Below are 26,164 nucleotides of genomic sequence, written 5' to 3'. Positions count from 1 at the left end.
CAAGCCAATTCTATCTGCTGCAAGTATTGCAGGGTCTCATCTTGTCGTGCTGCACACGACGTATACAGTGTTCTATAGTGCGCGGTAAAAACCCCCATTATGGCCGCCATGTCACGATGCAACACCCCGTCCGTATCTCGAATGACCAGTACATGATTCGCCATTCTGGGTGGCCGAAGGGTCTCGGCAAGTGCTTTGCCAGGGCGCTCTCCCTCGCCGTATCTACGCGTCATGTGATATTTGCCTCGAAAGAGACATTCCCTTTCCTCTTCGGCCTGGTACTCTGTTAAGGTCTCCTGTATCTTGGCTTGTGTGGGGCCTTCACGCGCCCCCAGCACATTTGTCTTCAGTTGCCTAATCTGGCGTTCCAGGCGTGCTATCGTTGTGCGAATGCCTTTGAGGATTTCCCCTGCCTTGGCTATGCAGTGGCCCCTTACGGTGACTTTCAGGGCCTCCCATACTTTGGCCAGGGACGGCACTGAGTTTATATTAATTCTCAGATATTCTTCTAGTGTGTCCCCTAGTTCAGACTTAAATATTGCATCCAGGAGCGCAGCCGGCTGCAGACGCCACTGTCCAGTTTGGGTTGACATTCACAGGAGAGTCATTGACATAATCACAGGGGAGTGGTCCAAATAGGTGCACGCTAAATGGCGAGTGGAGAAAGTAACGTAGCGCAATGTCTTGAGATACCATCCACAAGTCCAACCTGGACTAATTGTTGTGTACTGCTGAGTGAAATGTACCCTTGCGCTGTGCCAGGTGATGGTGGCGCCATACGTCCACTAGCATATTGTCAGTGGCTATTTGCTGGAGTTAGCACTGCGCTTTGGAGCAGTGGTGTGGCAGTGGATGGGAGCGGTCGTATGCGGGGTGCAATGTTAAATTGAAGTCTCCTCCCCATATGAGATGGGTCAAGCCTATACTCACTATGCGCGCCCATAAGGTAATGTAATAATCTTCATCGTCCATATTGGGTCCATAGCTACACAACAGCGTGACGGAAGCCGATGCCAGTCTCCCCATGTCATACAAAACCTCCTCCGTGGGTCAAGTGTGGAGCCCTCCTCGATGTACGGTACCGCTTTTTTGATTAGGATTGCCGCTTCACTGGAAAAGGCAGAGTACGAGGAGAAGTATCTATGCAAGGCCCATCTTGTGTGGCAAACTGGGACTGTTTTGAGGGAAGGGTGTGTGTTTCCTGCAGCATAGCTATGCTGACCTGGTGTCTGTCTAGGTATGCCAGAATGTGTTGTTTCTTTCTGGGGTCTCCCAGCCCTGTAACGTTCCAAGTGAGGAGGCTCATGCACCCGATGGTGTTGGTCTTCTGCCCCTCACCCGACATCACCCAATCTCCAGCACGTACCTGAGCCTATCAAATCTGCACTGATGACTGCATGTGAGCGATACCTGCACAATCTGATAATTAGGACCAGCACGAAAATGCATACCTTTTTACCCCAACATTCCCCCCACAATGGTGCCCCCAACTTGCCATGTACATGTCCCTCCCTCTCAATCCCTCCCATTACATCAACAAACAATTGAAACATTTGGTCCACATTACCTCTATTACGGCAGTGTTTTGTCCATTCAGTGGGTTTATGAAGCGTCCCTGAGTTAAGGAAGCATGTGGACAAGAGTGTACCAGTATTATCAATTCATATAAAACATATAACTGATAATTCGAAAACTACAGGACCATTAGTGACCCATAAAAGCAGATCTCCCACAACATAACAACTAAGGCAACAGCCTAACAATATAATCCCCATTAAAGGACAGAAAGGGTACTCCCTTTGAGGCGTGTGTCCTAGGGGGCGTGGCAGCTCCCCCTACACTGTCATACCGTGCAAAAGGGGACCCTGGAATGTAATGGCAACGTCCTGAAGGGCACCCCCTTTCTATACAATAATTGGTATTAAACCGAGAAGCATTACAATGATTACATCTAATGTTACCTGTGTATTGGAGCAGGCTGTCACGCAGGCAACAATCACACCCCAACCTGCAAGCAGTGTCATGTAAGTCCGCCTCCATCTTTTTCAGTCCTCTTCATTCTGCGCTGGGCCTTCCCCTCTGCTCGTTGGGGAACGTTCCGCTGTTTTGGCTGTCAACACCGTCTTCTTGAAGAAGTCCGCTGCTTGTTGTGGAGTGGTGCAGATGTGTTGCAAGCAGTTGTGAGTGATCCGCAAGCATGCAGGATATAGCATGGCATACTCCACTCCCTCCTGGTGAGGCTTCTTTTTGATGGGGGTAAACTTCTTCTACGCTTCTTGAACGTTGAGTGTAAAATCTGGAAATAATGAGATGGCATTATTCTCAAAGACGACGTCTCTCAGCTCCCTAGCCTTATGCAGGTCAGTATCTCCGTCGCAATAGTTGAGCAGTCTCGCAACTATGAGCTGGGTTGGAACTCTAGACGGGGGCTTTAGGGCCAGTGTGCGGTGCGCCCGTTCAACAATGAGCATTCTGGAGAAGGCCTCCTGACCAAAGCAAGTGGTAAGTAGATGCTCCACGTAGTCCTCCAATCTCCCAGTGTTGGTGGTCTCGGGGACAACAGTAATGCGGATATTCTTCCGTCTAGAGCGGGCTTCGATGTCTTCGTTCTTTGCCACTATAACCTTAAGTAATTTGTCCACGTCTGTGAGCTGCCCTGCTGCTTGCGCATGGTCATCTTTCAGCGTTGAGATACAAGTGTTAGCCTCTTTTAGCCTGCCATCTTGTTTTTTGATCTTATGGGTGATCTGATCCATTCTGGCGCATATGGAGTCCATTTTCCCCTTGACTGAGGCAAAACTAGTTTTCATTGTATGGAGTAGTGTCTTTATGTCCACCTCGTCAGTGCCCTGGCTTGATTGGCTCATGCCGTCCTTTTCCAACTCCTGTGGCTGTCCCCTTGGCATCCTGCAGGTATCAAAGTTTGGTTTAGGCTGCCTGCCGTCCGGTTTCCCCATTCTCCTGGTTGGCTGGGCGAGAGGCTGTTTTTCTCCACCTCCCTCTCGGCGGCTCAGCTCTGACCCGCTGGCCGCGTCGGTACCGTGTGGGCGATGCAGTCTCTGCGGGGCTGTAGCGGGCAACCAGTGGTGCTCAGAAGCTAATTGGCATGCTCATCATCTTTACCCCTCTGGGTGCCGCGTTGCAGAGGCCATCGCCACTTCTCCCCTGGCGCGCAGTCCGCCAACAATGGTACACGTATTGCCCCATGAGGTTGGAATCAATCCCACAGATGTGGCCGGCTCGTGCGCTGGTGGGGTCAATGATCACTGCCCTCGCTCCCCACTCCTGAGGTGGAGTGCACACTCATTTCTCATCAGGTCCACCCCCTACTGGGGTCCTCAATGTTTTTTTAGGGCGAGGTCTAGTTATCTCCTTTCAGCAGCTGAACACAACCCCAATGCACACAGACGCAGGCCCCACATACGCAATGGTGATTGAAGCCCAGGCCCTCCTCCTTGGTGGGATCACAGTAGCAAAGCTGTGCAGGGGCCAGTAATTTCAATAGTGATCCCTTTGATGCTCCCACTCCGCATCTCCAGGCGGCCGAGAGGTAGCAGCCCGGCAGGCTCCGTATGGCGTCCGGAGAAACCACAGCCCAGTCGGAGCACAACGGCATGATAGATGGAGCAGTACAGGCCTGTCAGCTCCAGCCCTACCCTATGGGCTCCACAGTGTCATTGGACATCAGGTGGCCCGCAGGCAGGAGAAGCGCGCCCCCCAACCAACGCCAGGTAGGCCCGTGGAGCGGTACCGGCTGTCTACGGATTGTGGCGCGAGGTTACCTTAGCTCTCCGCGTGGAGATCTTAAAGGCCGTGTGCAGTCAGCTACGGACTGGCTCGGCTAGGGGTCCTCCCCAGTCAGTATCCCGTGAGAAGCAAGGGCAGTGCTCAGTGTCTGGACACAGGTGCAACCGGCCGCAGTTAGTTTGCCTGCCTTGCGCAATGCCTGTACCCTTGTGCTTAAACTAGGACCCAGTCCTCAACTCCGCTCATCAGCCCCTGCTCCAAGAAGGTCTCCAGGCAGTTTGTGGGTGTGCGCTCAGCTGCAGCTCCAATGATCTTTCCCGCCACTGTACCTTCTCTCTTGGAAATTCGCTAGCTGGACTTACAGTTTGCGTGGATCTTCGTGGGCTTTTACCACGTTACGTTAGGCCTCAGTCCCGTGCCTTGCGTGGCCCTCTCCCGCTCCAGGACAGCCACTGTTCAACGTGTGGAGTGCAGGCCTGAATACACCCATCGCCCTCGCCTCAACCATGGCTGTCTCTCCAGGCCCTGACTGGATTACCTCTGGCACCGCGATCGGGAAAGGATCGACAGGCCCACCCAGGCAGGCCCCCTCAGCCTCCGCAAGGTTTGTACTGCGTCAGATGACACAGGCCTCAGTCTGCAGTATTACGCCACTTGGGCTGCAGTCGCAGCCCATGGCCAGCAGAGTCCCCACTTCACCGGGATCGCCGCCAATGCTGCAGATCTTCTCTTGTAGCCTCCCGGCTCTATATGCTGCAGTTATGGGCGATTTAAGCCCCAAGTTCAGGATAAATGATGATTATTTGCTTCAGGGCCAGCAGAGCCTCACGAAGGTGCAGCCATCTTGGTTGCCCGCCCCCTAGTGTCACCCAGTAGGCGTACTTCCATGTATCAATCCTGAAGACCCACAGGAGGTCTCTTCATTTTGTAGTAGAAGAAAAACATTTTCCATTCACCATTCTGCCATTGAGCCTTACATCAGCCCCTCAGATGTTCACAAAGGTTATGTCAGTGGTAGAGACCCATCTTCCAGGTTGGGGATACATGTTTTCCAGTACATCAACAACAGACTCTTGAAGGCGGTCTCACCTCAGCTAGTCGTGGACTACCTTCAGGGCCATTTTTATCCGTACTACCTTGAGTTTCTATTTCAACTAACTAAAATGCTATCTTCTGCTTCCCTTTACAGTGGTCATTCTGGACACAGTGGCCTTAACAGAATTTATTCACTCGTAACGAGTCTTAGATGTCCAGGCTACGATCCGCGTGTTTTGTTTGAAAGAGTTTTCTCTGGCCCTGATAGTTCTGAGTTTTCTGTGGTATTGGCTGTGTGCATTCTGCTCATGCCTATGGGCACATATGGCACCTTCACTGAAATATTTGCCTTTAATGACCCAGTATCGGGGTGTCTTTCAAAAAGCCTCCACATATAGGATGAAGTGGAACTGGAATTTCAGTGGTGCATCGAAGATGCCTAAGTGACATACAGTAGGTTGTTTTCCTGGCCTCACTCTGAGCTCAAATTGATAACACATAATCTCTGGGTTGTGGAGATTAACTAGATGACAAAGAGAACAGAGGCCTTCAGTGTTCTTTGGAACAGTGCTCCAAATGACACCTTAGCATTAATGTTTTGGGCTGCATGCCATTCATCCAGTCATCAAGTGAATTCTGCCTTCCATCAATGGCAAGTCTATTGTTGTATCTTACATCTTCCTGCTGCTCAGCTTGTATGTATGACTTGTGGAATGTTAGATGATTGGAATGTTGGTGTGCTGTGAATGTCAGTTGGGTGAGGGCTGAGCAGCAGGGCAGCTGCTCCTGATGGGGTTGTCGTTATAACTTATGACTTAACATCTTTATTTAATAAAGTAACTTAAGAATATACAGTTCCAGCTTCCTTCTGATTACTTCATTTGGCGACGAGGATGGGATACGAACCCACGCGTGCAAAGCACAATGGATTAGTTGATGTAGTGTCCCTCACACGTCTGGGTTGTGTTGGGAGTGTGTTTTGCCTCGCACGTCATGGTTGCGTTGGCAGTAGTGTCCCTCACACGTCAAGGTTGTGTTGGGAATGTGTTTTGCCTCGCACGTCATGGTTGAGTTGGCAGTAGTGTCCCTCACACGTCAAGGTTGTGTTGGGAATGTGTTTTGCCTCGCACGTCATGGTTGCGTCGGCAGTTGTGTCCCTCACACGTCAAGGTTGTCTTGGGTATGTGTTTTGCCTCGCGCGTCAAGGTTGCGTCGGCAGTTGTGTCCCTCACACGTCAAGGTTGTGTTGGGCATGTGTTTTGCCTCAAGCGTCAAGGTTGCGTTGGCAGTGTCCCTCGCACGCATGGTTGCCTTGCGTGTGTTTAGATTGTCTTGTGTTGTTTGGCGTTTGAATGGGTTTATTTGTGCTTGTTAATTTGCCATGAGGTGTACATGTTGTTTCCTGTTATATTTGGTGTATAGGGTTGTTCGGGTGTGTGTCGCTTATTGAACTGGTCTGGCCAACTGGTATGGTTTGTGGCGTATGGATGTTGGATTTGGTTTTGTTACATATTTCAGGAAGTAATGTGTTGCATGTGATACCTGTTCAGACTGTCGTGCGCGTGGGTCTGTATGGAAAGGGATAGGATGTGTCTTCTTGCGGCAGTTTTTTTTTTTGTGTTGTTGGTTGCGAAGTGAGGTAAGTGGGTACTTATTGTTTATTGATTACATTGCACATTTCATCTTACTGGTGCTTTGTTTGAATTTATTGAATCTATTGTTCAATTGTATTTGATATGTTGTCAATGTTTTATTTGTTTTCTTTAATTTCCCAACGAAGGGAGATAATGTTGTATCTTACATCTTCCTGCTGCTCAGCTTGTATGTATGACTTGTGGAATGTTAGATGATTGGAATGTTGGTGTGCTGTGAATGTCAGTTGGGTGAGGGCTGAGCAGCAGGACAGCTGCTCCTGATGGGGTTGTCGTTATAACTTATGACTTAACATCTTTATTTAATAAAGTAACTTAAGAATATACAGTTCCAGCTTCCTTCTGATTACTTCATCTATCTAAGTTTTGATGGCAAATACTACTGCATGTGGTAACACAACAAGCCGGGAAGAGTGGGGTCCTTTACCCTCTATATGGAGGCAACCAGGCTATTGCAGGAACTGGATCTTTTTTTTGTTGAGTTTTATATAGCGCAAACTAGACCCGCAGGTATCAGAGCACTTTATATGAGCACCAGTTCCGTTACAAACGGACACATTCATTTTTGTTAGGCACAGGGAGATTAAGTGATTTGCCCAGAATCACAGGATGTTGAGCGTCCCTGACGAGACTCAAAACCAATTCCCTGCTCAGAGGTCGACCACTCTAGCCATTGGGCCACATCCTCTCCCTCTTCACAAGATCTCCTTGACTGTGAGTAGCCGGATGACTTCCCTCAACATCAGTGTGGAAGTGCTAAGTAGGCATCTAAAAATACTCAATATACCTCATTTTGCACACCGGAGATTCCTTCTTGAGGGTCTCCAGGGGATGCCATCCACCTTAATTGGAATTCCGACCTTTGTAATTCATTTTTGCCTATTCCACTGATCCTGTGAGTCCTGAAGGAAGTCAGGCGGGAATGAGAGCAACGGATTCTGGTGGTCCAGTTTTGGACCAGAAGACTTTGGTACTCAGAACTCCAGACCTTCAGCATTTGCCCACCTCCATAGCTTCATCGTCGAGGGATCCGCTGTTCTTGTAGAAGGGGATGGTTTTACATCCGTCACAGCAGATTAGATAAGGATGGTTTTTGAACCAAGTTAACTTGAAGCAAACTTGGAGCTCTGGTAAGTCCAACAGGATTTACTTCATCTCGTACTAAGGCTGAAATCACAAATCCATTAACAGTGAAGCGGATTTTGCCCCACAGTACCGACAAAGAAGAGTAGATTACTAACCATAAAGTATTATTGGCATATTAATACAGTTACAACCTCCATTTACATCAATTAGACCCAATTCGAAATTTACCTGAATACAGTATGCATGAATATGATCCAACTAAATCAGTTAGCAATACAAATATTGCATTATTAAAAGCAGCATATGCAAACCAGGACAAAGTCTTGTTTCCACAAAGGAAACTCCCTCATGCTAAAATAAGGTTGTTGGTAAGTCTGGGAAATTCAGAAGCAGCAGGTGTCAGCAAATACAGTATCAAAAGAAGAACCAGACAAATGTTCCATTTAGAATAAGGAGGAACGTGATTGCTTTCAAGAGTATCTCCATGAGCAGAAAAAAGAGGGGCATTGTTCTCAAGAGAAGAGGAAGGACATCCGCTTGCAAAGGTGGACAGGAGCAATTGACTAAACTAACAAGCTTCACACAATAAAAAAAAGTAGTTCCATCCAAATAAAACATTCTTCAGGTTACCAACAGGCAGGACCCAATCAAAATCCAGTGTCCTGTCCGTATTTGGTGTCGGCTTCCTTCTCACGGAAAATACAATGCCAACTTCTTCTCTCATTGCGGCCATCACAATATCCCACAAATGAGTATTCAACTTCTTAGTTTCCATCCCATCCAATCCAGTGGCCAAAGCCACTCTGCAAACCACTTAATTTCTACTCTCCAACCTTCAAAATGTAAGCTAACAAAGAACAACATTTCTTTGTTTTAACTGAAGTTTTATTGCTTCCTGCGTACAGTATTGAAAGCATAAGGGACAACAAAAACATAAACAAACAAGAGTTACTGCATTACAGAGAAAAGTATGCATTCACTCGCACTACTGGCCTCAGAGGTACAGTAACAGGCATTTTATTCCCAGTGTTCTTTCCCATAATCTAAGCATCTTTTAAGGTGAGTCTGGTGTAGATAACAGGTAGGCAGTGAGGGGTGCCCATATATGTTCCAGACATGAAGGTTCTGGCAGCTCCTCAGCATATATTTCTAATTGTTCTTAATAATACACAATGTTCATATGTATTTTTTTTAAAAACGTTATTTATCTCTTACAACAAAATTACATGCATTACTGAATGAGCTTACAGTGCATATTACGTACGGTATGCTATACAAACAAGCTAGCTGCCTCTATATTGAATTGAATTTTATTATGCATGATTAATTAAAACCGTTGCATACATTAAAACTTGTTATAAAATATCTGTTCATATGTAATTAAAATACTATAGACAGTGACATCATGACCCCCAAAGCATTTATGCAATAACGATACTCCGACATTACACCTTCTGATCTGAACCCTGGTAAACACCAGCATTATATTGCTCCCTCCCTTCATTTCTTACGCTGACATTCCCTCCCAGCTAGAGCTCTCCCACAGAGACCCCCACCATAGCATCTTACAATGTCCACACTTTATTGCTGCTTCATTGGTATTTTTGAGCATTAACCAGGGGATGGGGACGTACTCCATTCATAGTCCACTCCTCGCTCTTTTTTTTTTTCCGCGTAATTTGCCCCGGCAACTCGACGCACCTTTTAGCCAGTAATAGTGCCACTTTTGTCAATCTATGCACTATTGGTTCCAGGTCTTTCGGAAAACAAAGGAGAAATATATGTGGTTGTCATTCTACACATTCCAGTGTCATGTCAGGTAGTGCTCTGAGTCCAATATGGACATATTTGAGGGCAAGTCCATGCCAGGCGCATATAATCTGTGTCAGGTGCTACACATCTTACACACATTGCATTCTCTCATACCCCAAACCTATACAATTTCATAGGGGTGTGATACATTTGACATAGATATTTGAAATGTATTATCCCTAGATTGCAGTTAGAGGTGAGCATAGCCTTTTGGGAACAGCAGAACACCCAGTCAGCTGATGTTAGTGGATCGCCTAGTACTTCATTCCACCTCTCTAGTGCTATGTCAGATGGTGCTACCCTACCATTCTGCAAAGAGTTGTATAATTTAGTGATGATGTATTGCTGTGTGATATTAGTCAGCAGTATTTGTAGTGTGTGGAAGGTTGGAGGTCATTCGGAAACTGGGGTATGAAGCTATGTGCGGGGTATATCCTCTAGTGTTATGAATTTCCCATCTGGATATATGCCCTTTATAGTCTTTAAGTTAGCCTTACTAAGAATCTGATGCACTTTTGGTTTGTGCATTACAAATATGGCTGGATAGTTTAGTAGAGGGCGGTCTGGCAAGTATGCAGGCTCCATATTAGCTCATGCACTGAGTCATCGCCAGGCCACTGTTGTGTAATGTATCATAGTGAATTCCCGCCTCTCAATGTGATCCTTTTTATGCAGTAGGATGGCACTTAAGATGATTGTATTAGCGTTGGCACATCCTATTGCTGTGTGCGGGATATAAGAGTGCAGAAGATACCAGTGGTGTGCAAAGTGTGCTTGCGCACACAAATAGTACAACTCCAGATCCGGAGCACCAAAGCCGTCTTGCACATATGGTAAGGTAAGTATCTCCCATTTTATCCTGTGTTGTTTCCCTGCCCATGCAAGTTTTATTAGGTGTGTTTTAAGGGTTTTAAAAAGATGCTGTGGTAGAATAATGGGATGTTGACAAAGAGGTAGAAAAACTTGGGTAATATCACCATTTTCATTATGGCTACTATCCGCCATAGACAGTGGCAGTCTTGACAATCTATGTTCCTGAATTTCAAGTTGTGATATGACTCTGCCATAGTCAGTTTTAAGAACCAAGTCAGGGTCTCTATGTATCCAGATACCCAGCTATTTCACTGGGTCCGCACTCCATTGCAGGGGGTACTCTATTTCACATGGCTTGGTGGACGGGGTTAGTGGAAGGATTATAGATGTATTCCAGTTTTTACTCAAGCCTAATTATTGCCCAAATCTTACATTTTCTCAAATTACTGGTGCTAAATAGATGGCTGGATCATTCAAAAATAGACCATATCACATGCATACATCGATATGCCTAGTGGCCTAAGTGTAAACTGCAGAGCTGAGGCAGAGTATTGTTGGCAAAAGAAACATACTGGTGGCTCTAGCATGAGAGCAAAGGGCAATGGGGAAAGTGGGCAGTCTTGCCTAGTACCCCTATGTATGTGTATTGTAGAAGAGGTGGTCCCATTTACTTATACTCGGGCAATTGGTCAGTGTATAACAATTTGATACATTACATAAAACTTGTGGACATTCCCATTAAATAAAGGATTGTGAACATAAATTCCCATTCTATTCCCTATAGAATCAAACACTTTGGCAGTGTCCAATAGAATCGCCGTTGCATCTAAGCTGTGGTTGTGCCGATTAAATAGTGCAAAGACTGTACACATGTGTGGTGGATTGTGTTAACACAAATCCACACTGGATTGGTAGCACCAAGCTGGGAAGTAGGGGCTGTAGGTGAGTTGCTATTATTTTAACTAGGATCTTTACACCCATGTTTATAAGAGATAACGGTTGATATGAGTCACAGTGTTCCAGGGCTTTATTAGGTTTCAATAGGGCGATAATAGGTGCTTCCCTAGGAGCTGATGGTAATATGCTTTTGTTGTACACAATTTACCCCTGGGTCCATCTATCATCGTATACTGTCACTGCACAATGTATGAGCCAAAGCGCCCATGGAGCATCTTCTGTGAACAATATAAAGTGGTCTGCATCAATGCTATAGTTCAACAAATAACTTTGGCCGCCTCCTCCCTCCTCCAAATCATGGCAACAAAAATCCCTTTCCCCAAATTCATCATAGTAGAAGGATATAATAACACATGTTCAGCTCCAACATCTGTCACTAATTGGGTTATTCCCATGGAAGGCCGCTAGAGTCCCAGTCTCAAACTTCTGAGCTGGCGAAGGTGGCCAGGGAGAGTAAGCAATTTCTGATTGTTTCCTCCATATTGTTATAAGTCGGGGTGCAAAATGATCAAAGTATAAGTCTGTGAAAAGGAGGAACAGGAAACCCCCCTAGATCCGGATAATCCTCAGAGACATCTCAACAAAACATTCTCCTCTTCTTTTACACAGCAGTCAGTAAATTGGAAAAGACCAGAAACAGACACAGGATTCTCCGACCAGAAGGAGGAACACTGTTACTTTAATTGGGCGGAGCTGGAGCACCTCACCGCCCCCATTAGTGACGTCATACAGGAAGTTAATACCGGTGACCACATCATACCGGGGTGTTCATCACCCGGAGGAAGAGGAGGAGTACGGAGGAGCGAGGAAGAGTGCGAGGACGAGAGCGAGGAAAGAGAGAGCCAGAACAGAACTGAGAAGGAGGCGTCTGGAGAAGACAGAAGAGTGGAGGCGGAGTGTCACGTTGCAAAGCCGGGAGGCCAACGACATGGCGCATCGCCCAGCCAGGCTTCAAAGGAAGCCTGGCTCACCCAGGTACGTTCCCGTATAGCGGGCTGGGTAGCAAGCAAGAGTGATAAACCCCCCTAAATCCCCTCACTCGACCGCTCCTTTCACTTCCCTGATCCTCGCACCAACCGGCACTGAGTGAAGCACGTCCTTTGTACATAGTTGCTATACGTGTGTTATCCTCACTCCCTTCCCTGTCACGTTGTAAAATATTGCACTCGACTGAAGCAAGTCTACCTTTTCGTTTCTTTTCGGGAGACCTACTGTGACTGCAACAACGGTTGAGCCCAAGACTACATCTCCCAGACCTACTCGGGGTTGGAGAAGACCTGGACCGGAACACTGGAAGGAGCGTCTCTCTCCCACTTGGATCGACGTAGAGGCCCCTCTCCGTTACTATCGTAACATTCTACGACGAAGAAAGTTGTTAAAACCAATAAAACCCTCCTTACCTTCATCCCCTGTGTCTGTGAGTGAGTTCACCCCGCAACAAGTGGTGGAGAATGCGGGCACACATATAACCATCTGGAACACGAAGGTGGAAGACTTATTGCAACACCTGGTTAAGGGACAGGAACAATTGGTCTGGACAGTGGAACAGCAATTAAATTCCGCCCAAGCAGACCGGGAGACATTCAAGAACACAGTAGCAGCACAAATAGAGGGTTTACAAAAATTGATAGCCCAGCCCTCCAGCTCTGTGGTGAGAGAAAACAGATCCCCTCATCCTACATCTTCGGGGATCTCGCTCCAGAAGTACATCGCAGGGGAAGACTCCAATGCTTTCCTAGTCAATTTCGAGACAGTGGCATTAGAATGTGGATGGCCCCTTGAGAAGTGGCCTTTCTTTTTGGTACCACTTCTAACCGTGGAAGCACAAGCGGCGTACCAAGTGGCCAATGCAACCGGGCAGGCTCCTTACAACCAGATCAAGACAATCATTTTGGACCATTTGGGCCTTGAAGCAGAAGCGTATAGGGTACGCTTTAGAAAAGAGAAAGGAACGCAAGGGGAGAATCCAAAGACTCTATTCTTCAGATTAAAGATGGCCGCAGATAAGTGGTTAACCCCCAACATCAGTTCTAAGGAAGAAATCATGGATAAAATCTACTTAGAACAATATCTTGAAGCCTTGCCCTATGGGACACAGAAATGGCTAAGGCAGCATTCAAATTTAACCACAACCCAGGCCATGGAGATGGCCTCCACATTTTCCTGAGCGCAACCCTGTTTACATCCATGGGAATTCGACAAACCTACTAAACCCCCGCCGCGAATGGAAAGGAAACCACGCCTGCTAATGGATGTCCCAGTGTCACGCCAATTGAAGTCAGAGATCCCGAGTTTTAAAGGACCACAATGTTTTGAGTGCTGCACCTGGGGGCATATAGCAAGGTTATGCCCCTGAAAAGAAACACTGAAGAACCTATGGAAGTAGGATACCTGCCTAAAGCCATCATGTATGCTGCTGAGCTCGGAGGAGCCTACCATGTAAGTGTATGGGTGAATGGGGTACATATTAAAGCCCTCCTAGATTTGGGATGCAAGCAGTCGGTAGTGAAAGGGACATTTGTGTGACCACAACAAGTAATGCCAAACACTGTCGTATACATTAAATGTGTTCATGGGGACATAAAGGGATATCCTGTAGCTTACATACCCCTAGAACTAACAGAGGGAAGATCACTGGTGGTTAAAGTCAGGGCTCTAGAAACACTCCCCGAAGACCTGATCCTAGGGACGGACAATCCACACTTTCTTAATTTATTTTCCCAGACCATCCAACATCCAAAAGACTGTAAAACCTCTCCTATCCCGGCTTTGACCTCCTCAGAGCCATGGACAACCGACCGTAGCTTTAGGTTTACACAATCCAATGATGCCTCCTTATTCAACGCATGGGAGCAGGCACACTATAACCTGAATAACCCTGACCCCAAGTACCCCTGATTTATGATTAAAGATGACCTCCTATACAGGCAGGGAAGCCCTGAGGAACACCTCCAATTATTGGTCCCCTCCTCCTTCAGGGAACAAATAATGTTCTATTCCCATACACATCTCTTGGCCGGCCATACGGGTAGTGAGAAAACCACTCAGAATGTCCTACGGTATTTTTACTGGCCTGGCGTATACAAAGACATCAAAATACACTGTCAGGCCTGTGATGTGTGCCAAAGAAAAAATACTCAGAGACCTCCCGCCGTACCCCTACAACCCCTTCCAATAATTGGCTCCCCCTTTGAAAGGGTAGCCATGGATCTGATAGGAACACTCCCCAAAAGCCGGAGAAGAAATCAGTATGCTCTAGTCATAGTAGACTACGCCACGAGATTCCCCAAGGCCTTCCCCCTAAGAGCCCCAACGTCCAAAGCTATAGCGGAAAAATTTCTGGAACTATTTTCAAGAGTAGGGTTTCCTAAAGAGGTCTTAACAGACCAAGGTACCCCCTTTATGTCCAGGTTGATGAGGGAAGTGTGTCGACTCTTGAATCTCCACCAGATCCGTACCTCTGTATACCACCCTCAAATGGACCGACTGGTGGAGCGGTATAACGGAACCCTGAAATCAACACTAAAGAAAATGCTGTCAGTAGACGGGAAGGAATGAGACCTCCTCCTACCTGTAGCGTTGTACGTGATAAGAGGACAGAAGCAAAGCAGCCTGGGGTGTTCGTCCTTTGAAATGCTATATGGACGACAACCCAGAAGTCTTTTGGAGATGACCAAAGAAATGTGGGAATCAGAACAACAGGGAGAAACAAAGACCCTCCTGGAATATAGCCAAAACCTGAAAAACAAACTGGGAAAAATAAGAGACCTCGCATATTCCCACTTGGAAACCAGCCAGAACAGACAAAGAGTGTGCTATGAAAAGGGGAAGAAGTGGAGACTCCTTGAGGTGAAGGACTAGGCCCTTGTGTTGTTGCCCTCCTCTACAAAAAAGTTTCAAACCGAATGGCAAGGACCGTTTAAAGTCATAGACACCATAGGGAAAACAACCTACAAGCTCCAACTTTCTTCTAAAAATAACCCAGATCTTCCACATCAACAAGCTAAAGAAATGGATCGGAAACCCCCCTGCCCCACACCACCTCGCTATACCTACAGGATCCCACCCTGAGTCCACAATAGAGGACCTCGTTATAAATGAAGAATTACATCAAAACAAACATGAGGACTTACAGAAAGTTCTCCTCCCTTTCTCGCAGATATTTTCTGACCTACCGGGGAAAACCACCCTCATTGAACACAGAAGGGGACCATCATTAAGCAACAACCTTACCGGATACCCGCGGCAAAGAGGCCCGCCATACAAAGGAAAGTCCAAGAAATGTTACGGTTGGGCGTGATCCGCCCGTCACGGAGCGACTGGTCCTCACCGATCGTGATGGTGCCCAAGCTGGATGGGAGTACCAGATTTTGTATGGACTTTCGCGCCTTGAATTCGGTGTACTCCTTCGATGCATGCCCAATACCCCGAATCAACGAGTTGATTGAGAAATTGGGCGAAGCACAGTACATCAGCACCCTGGACCTGACCAAAGGGTATTGGCAGGTACCATTAAGGGAGAAATACAGAAAAAAGACCGCCTTCGCCACCCCGGATGGTCTCTACGAATTTAACGTTCTCCCCTTTGGGTTACATGGGGAACCGGCAACCTTTCAACGGTTAATGAATGAGATCCTAAATAAGCACCAGGCCTTCAGTTCAGCATACCTGGACGATATCATAATTTTTAGTCCAAACTGGGAGGAACATCTACACCATTTGCAAACCATTCTGTCACAACTAGGGGAGGCCGGATTACATGTGAATTCCAAGAAATCCCATATAGGATATCAAAAAGTGAAATACTTAGGATATCTGTTGGGACACGGGATAATAGAAACCCAAATAGAGATGATAAGAGCCATTGCGGATACCTAATTTCCCAAAAGTAAAAAAGAGATGAGGGCTTTTTTGGGGTTAATAGGTTATTACCGCAGATTCATTCCGTCTTTTTCCGAAATCGCTGCCCCTCTCACAGACACCCTCAAAAAGAACTATTTACCCCAGGGATATCAAAATCCAACACCAGAAATGTGGCGAGCATTTAACACTCTCAAAAAGGTCATAACCACTAGTCCTGTCTTGTCATCCCCTGACTTCTCACGACCATTCATCCTCCACAAAGATGCTTCTGACTATGGGATAGGGGCCGTACTATCACAAAAGACTGCAGACGAGATAGAACACCTGGTCCTCTACATTAGCCGCAAGCTTTTTCCTAGAGAGGTGAAATACCCTACTATAGAAAAAGAATGCCTCACAATCAAATGGGCGGTAGAAAAGTTGCGCTATTATCTGGAGGGGCACCCATTCACCCTATACACCCACCATGCTCCCCTACAATGGATGAGCCGTAACATCTCCAATAATCCAGGTGTTACGATGGTTTCTAACGCTCCAACCATTCTCTTTTCAAGTTTGCCATCGAAAAGGGGTAGACAATGGGAGTGCCGACTACCTTTCTCAACACCCTCTCCCCGATCGGGAGATTCCAGGGGGGGTGGTGTGTGACAAGGAGGAACAGGAAACCCCCCTAGATCCAGATAATCCTCGGAGACATCTCAACAAAACATTCTCCTCTTCTTTTGCACAGCAGTCAGTAAATTAGAAAAGACCAAAAACAGACATAGGATTCTCCGACCAGAAGGAGGAAAAATGTTACTTTAATTGGGCGGAGCTGGAGCACCTCACCGCCCCCATCAGTGACGTCATCCAGGAAGTTAATACCGGTGATTCAGAAAAGGGGGTGGTGATGGACAGAGTATCTGAATTAAACAGAACACTCATACCCAGTCAACAGATCAGGGCTTGATCCATCACCGTTTTTTAGCTCACTGCACCATCCCAGCTCAGAACCTGGCTACATGCAAATTAGTCTGTCCCTGGCCCAGTGCATCATGGGAACAGGGCAGACCAAACTACCAAACCAATTCTTATACTGGGAAGGAAACAAGCTTCCGGGGACCGGTTTCTGGCACTACAGCCGTCTTCGGCCCGGCTTGCTTGAATCCTGATGGTGCAATGAGCAAGGGACTCACATCTGAGTATACCCTTCCACGCTTATGGTGGACAAAACGATTCAGAAAAGGGGGTGGTGATGGACAGAGTATCTGAATTAAACAGAACACTCATACCCAGTCAACAGATCAGGGCTTGATCCATCACCGGTTTTTAGCTCACTACACCATCCCAGATCAGAGCCTGGCTACATGCAAATTAGTCTGTCCCTGGCCCAGTGCATCATGGGAACAGGGCAGACCAAACGACCAAGCCAATTCTTATACTGGGAAGGAAACAAGCTTCCGGGGACCGGTTTCTGGCATTACAGCCGTCTTCGGCCCGGCTTGCTTGAATCCTGATGGTGCAATGAGCAAGGGACTCACATCTGAGTATACCCTTCCACGCTTATGGTGGACAAAACGATTCAGAAAAGGGGGTGGTGATGGACAGAGTATCTGAATTAAACAGAACACTCATACCCAGTCAACAGATCAGGGCTTGATCCATCACCGTTTTCTAGCTCATTGCACCATCCCAGCTCAGAACCTGGCTACATGCAAATGAGTCTGTCCCTGGCCCAGTGCATCATGGGAACAGGGCAGACCAAACTACCAAGCCAATTCTTATACTGGGAAGGAAACAAGCTTCCGGGGACCGGTTTCTGGCATTACAGCCGTCTTCGGCCCGGCTTGCTTGAATCCTGATGGTGCAATGAGCAAGGGACTCACATCTGAGTATACCCTTCCACGCTTATGGTGGACAAAACGATTCATAAAAGGGGGTGGTGATGGACAGAGTATCTGAATTAAACAGAACACTCATACCCAGTCAACAGAACAGGGCTTGATCCATCACCGCTTTTTAGCTCACTGCACCATCCCAGCTCAGAACCTGGCTACATGCAAATTAGTCTGTCCCTGGCCCAGTGCTTCATGGGAACAGGGCAGACCAAACTACCAAGCCAATTCTTATACTGGGAAGGAAACAAGCTTCCGGTTTCTGGACATGAGTCCCTTGCTCACTGCACCATCAGGATTCAAGCAAGCCGGGCCGAAGAAGGCTGTAATGCCAGAAACCGGTCCCTGGAAGCTTGTTTCCTTTCCAGTTAAAGAATTGGCTTGGTAGTTTGGTCTGCCCTGTTCCCATAATGCACTGGGCCAGGGACAGACTCATTTGCATGTAGCCAGGTTCTGAGCTGGGATGGTGCAGTGAGCTAAAAAAACGGTGATGGATCAAGCCCTGATCTGTTGACTGGGTACGAGTGTTCTGCTTAATTCAGATACTCTGTCCATCACCACCCCCTTTTCTGAATCGTTTTGTCCACCATAAGCGTGGAAGGGTATGCTCAGACATGAGTCCCTTGCTCACTGCACCATCAGGATTCAAGCAAGCCGGGCCGAAGACGGCTGTAATGCCAGAAACCGGTCCCCGGAAGCTTGTTTCCTTTCCAGTTAAAGAATTGGCTTGGTAGTTTGGTCTGCCCTGTTCCCATGATGCACTGGGCCAGGGACAGACTAATTTGCATGTAGCCAGGTTCTGAGCTTGGATGGTGCAGTGAGCTAAAAAACGGTGATGGAACAAGCCCTGATCTGTTGACTGGGTACGAGTGTTCTGCTTAATTCAGATACTCTGTCCATCACCACCCCCTTTTCTGAATCGTTTTGTCCACCATAAGCGTGGAAGGGTATGCTCAGACATGAGTCCCTTGCTCACTGCACCATCAGGATTCAAGCAAGCCGGGCCGAAGACAGCTGTAATGCCAGAAACCGGTCCCCGGAAGCTTGTTTCCTTTCCAGTTAAAGAATTGGCTTGGTAGTTTGGTCTGCCCTGTTCCCATGATGCACTGGGCCAGGGACAGACTAATTTGCATGTAGCCAGGTTCTGAGCTGGGATGGTGCAGTGAGCTAAAAACGGTGATGGATCAAGCCCTGATCTGTTGACTGGGTACGAGTGTTCTGCTTAATTCAGATACTCTGTCCATCACCACCCCCTTTTCTGAATCGTTTTGTCCACCATAAGCGTGGAAGGGTATGCTCAGACATGAGTCCCTTGCTCACTGCACCATCAGGATTCAAGCAAGCCGGGCCGAAGACAGCTGTAATGCCAGAAACCGGTCCCCGGAAGCTTGTTTCCTTTCCAGTTAAAGAATTGGCTTGGTAGTTTGGTCTGCCCTGTTCCCATGATGCACTGGGCCAGGTACAGACTAATTTGCATGTAGCCAGGTTCTGAGCTGGGATGGTGCAGTGAGCTAAAAAACGGTGATGGATCAAGCCCTGATCTGTTGACTGGGTACGAGTGTTTTGCTTAATTCAGATACTCTGTCCATCACCACCCCCTTTTCTGAATCGTTTTGTCCACCATAAGCGTGGAAGGGTATGCTCAGACATGAGTCCCTTGCTCACTGCACCATCAGGATTCAAGCAAGCCGGGCCGAAGACAGCTGTAATGCCAGAAACCGGTCCCCGGAAGCTTGTTTCCTTTCCAGTTAAAGAATTGGCTTGGTAGTTTGGTCTGCCCTGTTCCCATGATGCACTGGGCCAGGGACAGACTCATTTGCATGTAGCCAGGTTCTGAGCTGGGATGGTGCAGTGAGCTAAAAAACGGTGATGGATCAAGCCCTGATCTGTTGACTGGGTACGAGTGTTCTGCTTAATTCAGATACTCTGTCCATCACCACCCCCTTTTCTGAATCGTTTTGTCCACCATAAGCGTGGAAGGGTATGCTCAGACATGAGTCCCTTGCTCACTGCACCATCAGGATTCAAGCAAGCCGGGCCGATGACGGCTGTAATGCCTGAAACCGGTCCCCGGAAGCTTGTTTCCTTTCCAGTTAAAGAATTGGCTTGGTAGTTTGGTCTGCCCTGTTCCCATGATGCACTGGGCCAGGGACAGACTAATTTGCATGTAGCCAGGTTCTGAGCTGGGATGGTGCAGTGAGCTAAAAAACGGTGATGGAACAAGCCCTGATCTGTTGACTGAGTACGAGTGTTCTGCTTAATTCAGATACTCTGTCCATCACCACCCCCTTTTCTGAATCGTTTTGTCCACCATAAGCGTGGAAGGGTATGCTCAGACATGAGTCCCTTGCTCACTGCACCATCAGGATTCAAGCAAGCCGGGCCGAAGACGGCTGTAATGCCAGAAACCGGTCCCCGGAAGCTTGTTTCCTTTCCAGTTAAAGAATTGGCTTGGTAGTTTAGTCTGCCCTGTTCCCATGATGCACTGGGCCAGGGACAGACTAATTTGCATGTAGCCAGGTTCTGAGCTGGGATGGTGCAGTGAGCTAAAAAACGGTGATGGATCAAGCCCTGATCTGTTGACTGGGTAAGAGTGTTCTGCTTAATTCAGATACTCTGTCCATCACCACCCCCTTTTCTGAATCGTTAATACCGGTGGCCACATCATACCGGGGTGTTCATCACCCGGAGGAAGAGGAGGAGTATGGAGGAGCGAGGAAGAGTGCGAGGACGAGAGCGAGGAAAGAGAGAGCCAGAACCGAACTGAGAAGGAGGAGAGTGGAGGCGGAGTGTCACGCTGCAAAGCCGGGAGGCCAACGACAAGGCGCATCACCCAGCCAGGCTTCAAGGGAAGCCTGGCTCACCCAGGTACGCTCCCGTATAGCGGGCTGGGTAGGAAGCAAGAGTGATAAACCCCCCTAAATCCCCTCACTCGACCTCTCCTTTCACTTCCCTGATCCTCGCACCAACCGGCACTGAGTGAAGCACGTCCTTTGTACATAGTTGCTACACATGTGTTATCCTCACTCCCTTCCCTGTCACGTTGTAAAATATTGCACTTGACTGAAGCAAGTCTACCTTTTCGTTTCTTTTTGGGAGACCTACTGTGACTGCAACAACGGCCGAGCCCAAGACTACATCTCCCAGACCTACTCGGGGTTGGAGAAGACCGGGACCGGACCACTGGAAGGGGCATCTCTCTCCCACTAGGATCGACGTAGAGGCCCCTCTCCCTTACTATCATAACATACTACGACGAAGAAAGTTGTTAAAACCAATAAAACCCTCCTTACTTTCATCCCCTGTGTCTGTGAGTCAGTTCACCCCGCAACAAAGTCATCTTTGTTCCACGTTCTGCATGCGTTTGTTTCACGTTCCATAAGCCCATCCCAGCATAAAGTTCAAGCTCAATGTTAGCCAGTGGGGGTTGCCATTTAGTGTTCTTTTTCAGCCATTTCAGAATTCTGCATGCCAAGTCATCACTTAAAGAGTGTTTTAGGTATGCAAATGCTGTATGCAAATATTTTCTGTCTGCCGCAATAATCGATGTCAGGTAGAGCACGGTGCAGGTAATTCCTACTTTTTGTAGTTATCGCTTGATGGGGAGATGTTCTCTAGGAGCTGCGTACACCCCCAACTGTGAAATCTGGGAAAATAGCAATGTTGGTTTCTTGGTAGTTGAGGTCTTTGTTTTCCCTAGCCAAGCAAAGTGCTTTATCTCGATCTCTATCATTTATTCGCTTAGCTATAATGAGATCTGGGGGAGCTCCCAGCAGTGGGCGCACCATCAGAGAGCAGTAAGCTTGCTCCATCACCAGCAGATTGGAGAGGTTATCAGCACCAAATAGAGATATAAGCATAGTTTCCACATACTGCTCGACTTTGCCGGTATTTGTGAACTCTAGGATCCTCGTAATATGCAAGTTTTTTCAGCATGAGCACACCTCAAGAGCTTCATTTTTTGCTTGAATCACTGTGAGCATTGGATACCCATAATATGCAAGTTATTGCAGCATGAGCACACCTCAAGATCTTCATTGTCTTCTTGATACCACTTTCAGATCATTTTCAGCATCAGAGATACATTGTTCTGCTGAGATGATGAAGCCAGTTTTCTGGTAAAGTTTTGCTGATATATTGTCAATGCGCACATTTGCTGTGTCTATTTTCCCATCGATGGAAGACAGGCTTTGTTGCATGGCCTGCAGCATTGATGTAAGGGCTTCTCATTTGAAAGCGTAGTCGACTACTTCGAGTTCATATGTTCACCTATAGAGTCGTCTTTTGGGGTCTTCATGGTGTGCTTTGCCTCAAATGTGAGGCAAGACTGACTGCGATCTATCTGCCCCATGCCAGATAATGTTTTCACTACAGGGGGAATGTGGGCAAGGCAAGCAATGTCCTATTTAGTGTAGTATTCAGTAAGGACACTCAGTGGATGATTGTTTGAGGGCTGTCGGCTTTTGCTAATGTGCAGTTATTATTGCGCCGAGCAGGCTATAATTAATTAAGCTTTCACACCCATTCTGCTATCCGTTCACAATTTCGCCCATAGTTTAGATCGATCTGTGTTCCAAGTTGCTCCCACAGCCTATTGTGCCCGGGATCAGCAGTTGCTGTCTATCCGGTGCCTTCCTTGAACCAGGTCCCACTGAAACCGCTGTAGGAGTAGGCCACCATAGTGCAGGGCCCAAGTACAGCTTTCTCCTCAACCACGCATCCTCATCTAGCCATCTAGTCCAGAGCACCGCACCCACAGGAGCGTGCCACTTCAGCACCTGTCAGCAGCAAGGACCAAGCACAGCGCCTGACCAGTTTGTATGGTTTTACCTTGGGGAGGCTCACTCTGCAGCCCAGACCACCTTATTCTATGACTGCTGCTTCTTGGGGGCTCTGCAATCCACCGAGCATGAGAGGCGAGTCCCAGCTAGGCGAGCCGCCCCGCTCACTGCAACAGCGGCCCAGAGATCTCAGCTTCTGGCAGCAATCAGCTGACCCTGAGCTAGAACTCCTGGGACTTACAACTCCAATTCAATCATGATCTGCCAGTCACAGAGGTCCAGTCTCAGGGCAGGCATGCCATCACGTCAACCCCTACCATGGCTCAGAGCGTTTACCCTCTCAACCGCAATCGGAGATCTCCTTGCCAAAACGCTCGAGACATCTAAGCTCAAACAGCTCAAAATCTTTGGATTGGCAGTAATGGAGGGTTGATCAGATCTCTGCTGACGTCCGCAGGTTATATCTCCCTTTTGCTAGGTGTCAATAGGCCAGATTGCAGGATATTTGACGGATATTGTTCCCCGGCCGGCAGAGCGACACTAAAGTGAAACCATCTTGCCATGGGCTCGCTAGAACCCCCCCTCCCCACAACAAAAAATAATTACTTTCTAAATGAGCATGCAGTGGCTCTTGTTGTCTGAAACAGAATAAATAAGTGTTATGTACAGCAAACAGAAATACATTCATTTAACCATAAAGTAAGGCATCTTGTCCTACTCATGCCAAGTTAATCAAAATATGTGATTCATTCCAGTCTAATAACCCTAAATATAAAATAAGATGGAAAAATAATGTATGAAATACTATATGAAATAATGAGTAAATTGGGTGTAAATCACATGTAAATCGTATAAGGAGTGGTTATGCTATTTGCAGATTAATATATCACTAAGCACAAGTAAGTGGCAATGGCACTGCATTCATGACCTCTACAATCTACGCCTCCATATGTGAAGATTGAGCAGAACCAGCTGAGAGATTTCGCTCTACCTTCAGAAGTGGTGGATGTCATTTTGACTGCTTGCAACCCTTTCACAAAATTGATGCACATGCGCTCTTTGTAAAGGTTCATGACTTAGTGCAAGGGGAAACAGGGTTATCCTCTATATGCTAAGCTGCCTGTTGCCTTTTGTCTCTGCTGACATTGGACTGGCAAGGCTATGCTGAGGGCACTGTTAAAGGTTACTTAGCGGCCTTTGTTCGTTTGTATGATCAGCCTTCTCCGTTCAAATCGTCACGGTCATACGGTCGGCAAAGTACTCTCCACATGCGTGGGACTATCTCAGGTCATTACAGATCTGATGGTGGATACTGACCAACAAATACACGCCTACGGTTACAAGACAAGAATTGGATCTATTCAAATATTAATACTATACATATATATATATATATATATATATAGGTACGACTTCTGGGATTATACTTCTGATTTCAAGAGTCCTGATGCAGTCGATGGTACATTTCCCGAATGACGAAACAGGTTTGGGCATGAGATCTGCTGGCATGTGTTTTTTGGACCCATGTGAAGATTGAAAATAAAGCAATTGATTACTAGTGTACTTTTGAATTTTGGACAATAATTGATTCTCAGGAAACTTTTGAAGCCAAATCAGGGGTGTAATGCCGAAATCTGTACTGGGGTGAGTCTTCCTAGCACGTGGCACACCCTCAATTTCAACTCCTCAAAAGAGCAGATTGGGGGTGTTATCTCCCCCAACAATTTAACACTAACCCAGAGAGGGTCTGTTGGTACCCTTTGAACACAAGCGATCATTTGTGAATTGTTTGCATGTATAAATCTGTTTGAACGTGTAAATGGAGCTTACACATGCACAATTCTTGGTGAATTGGGCTCTATCTTTGTTCTATGCAAGTATAAATCAAGCATATATGCAGTTTACACACGTGTCGGTTGCAATTATTTGTGAATCAGCAACCACTCCGTAATAAAGACTAAGCATAGCTGTAATATTTAATTTGCACGATACTTAAATTAGTATTGTTAGATATAAAAATGCAGCTCCACAGTTAATTAACAAACATTTTTTTTCTAAAAACTATTTTCAGCCAGCTCGTCTCACTGTAGAAACCTGCTGTCGCATTGTTGACTTTTATAATTCCATTCATACTGTAAGTATTTAGTAGCATCAAATATTTATAAGCATTTCGCCTTTCTGTTAAACAAGGGCCTTGCTTCATTAGAAACGCTAATTAATTGATGAAGTAATTAAGTCTCTCAATTCGCCATGTTACCTCCGGATCACGATAGTTGATCGGTGCGTTGATTAAAATGAACCAATTCGTTTGGTGGAAATAAGCACATACCGTGTTTATTCATTGCACGTTCGGGAATAGATGTGAGGTGCAGACCCTTGTTTCCCGTGTAGCTGTGGTCTTTCAAGGTGAAGTCAGCACAGGATACTCTGTTCCTCAAAATAATTTGATGACTATCTCTTTTTGTAAGTTAGTATGTTTCAGTTCAAACATGTCTTAGTGAAATAGCAGTGATTGTTCATTTTACAAATCCAAGCACTTTGAGGAAAACAAAATGAGCATCATTGTCCAGTGAGCTATTGCCATAGGATCCGTCTGCTGATCCAAAATCCAAGATTAGCCCGGACTCAAAAGGCTGAAAACAGCCCACAGTACAGACGCAACGACTAGAGCAAGCCATGGTGCATCATCTCCTTGTGTTTGCTTTGTTCGCCCGAAGTTGGCAGGGTTTGCCCAGACGTGGGTCCCTTGCTCACTTTGTCACTGGATTCATGCTAGCCTGGCTGATGAGGGGTGTTACCCCAAAACGGGTCCAAGGATGCTTGTTTCCGGTCCAGAGAAAACCTGGCTTGGCAGTTCGGGCTGGACTGTTGCCATGAGGCACGGGATCAAGACTGATTTGCATATAGCTGGGTCTGAACTGAGGTGGCGAAGTGAGCTAAAGAATGATGATGGATTCAACCCAGATCTGTGACTGGGGGTGAGTGTCTGAAAAGTTTAAGCGCCGAGTTAATTATCTCCTTGTGTTTGAGGCATTCACAGCTGGGACATGGCAGCCTGCCCACCTCTGCCAGCAGTCTCCGAGCCTGGAGCCCCCTGAGGAAAACCAGAGTGGTAGGATGACCTATCGGGCACTGGTCCACTTTTGTATTCTCAGAAGAGCCTATGCAAGGATCAACGGTGCTTGATTTCAGGTGTCTAGATTTCTCATGAATTCCATCACCAAATCTATTACGCGTAGTTTGATGCACTTTCGCCGAAGAATCCATGACTGGTTACAGTAACCACTCGAGGGTTCTGTTCTGGTATCTAGAGAAGGTCCACTTAAGCTCTCCAGACAAAGTCTGCCCGGCTCATGTTCACATTCTAATTCGCTTTATTAACTTCAATGTTTCCTTGCACTTGTAGCTCCCATTGTCTTCCCAATGATGGCATTATCCATAATGGACTTGTTCCACAAAGTTCTGTCAATGATTAGATGTGGTTTACTTCAGTCGGTGTTCCTTACTCCAGGCTTAGGTGTGGGTTACAATAAAGCTCGAGGTG

The sequence above is a fragment of the Lissotriton vulgaris genome, chromosome 6 (genome assembly GCF_964263255.1).
Source record: "Lissotriton vulgaris chromosome 6, aLisVul1.2, whole genome shotgun sequence".
NCBI classification, from domain to species: Eukaryota; Metazoa; Chordata; class Amphibia; order Caudata; family Salamandridae; genus Lissotriton; species Lissotriton vulgaris.
Note: the sequence above shows the minus strand (reverse complement) of the source record.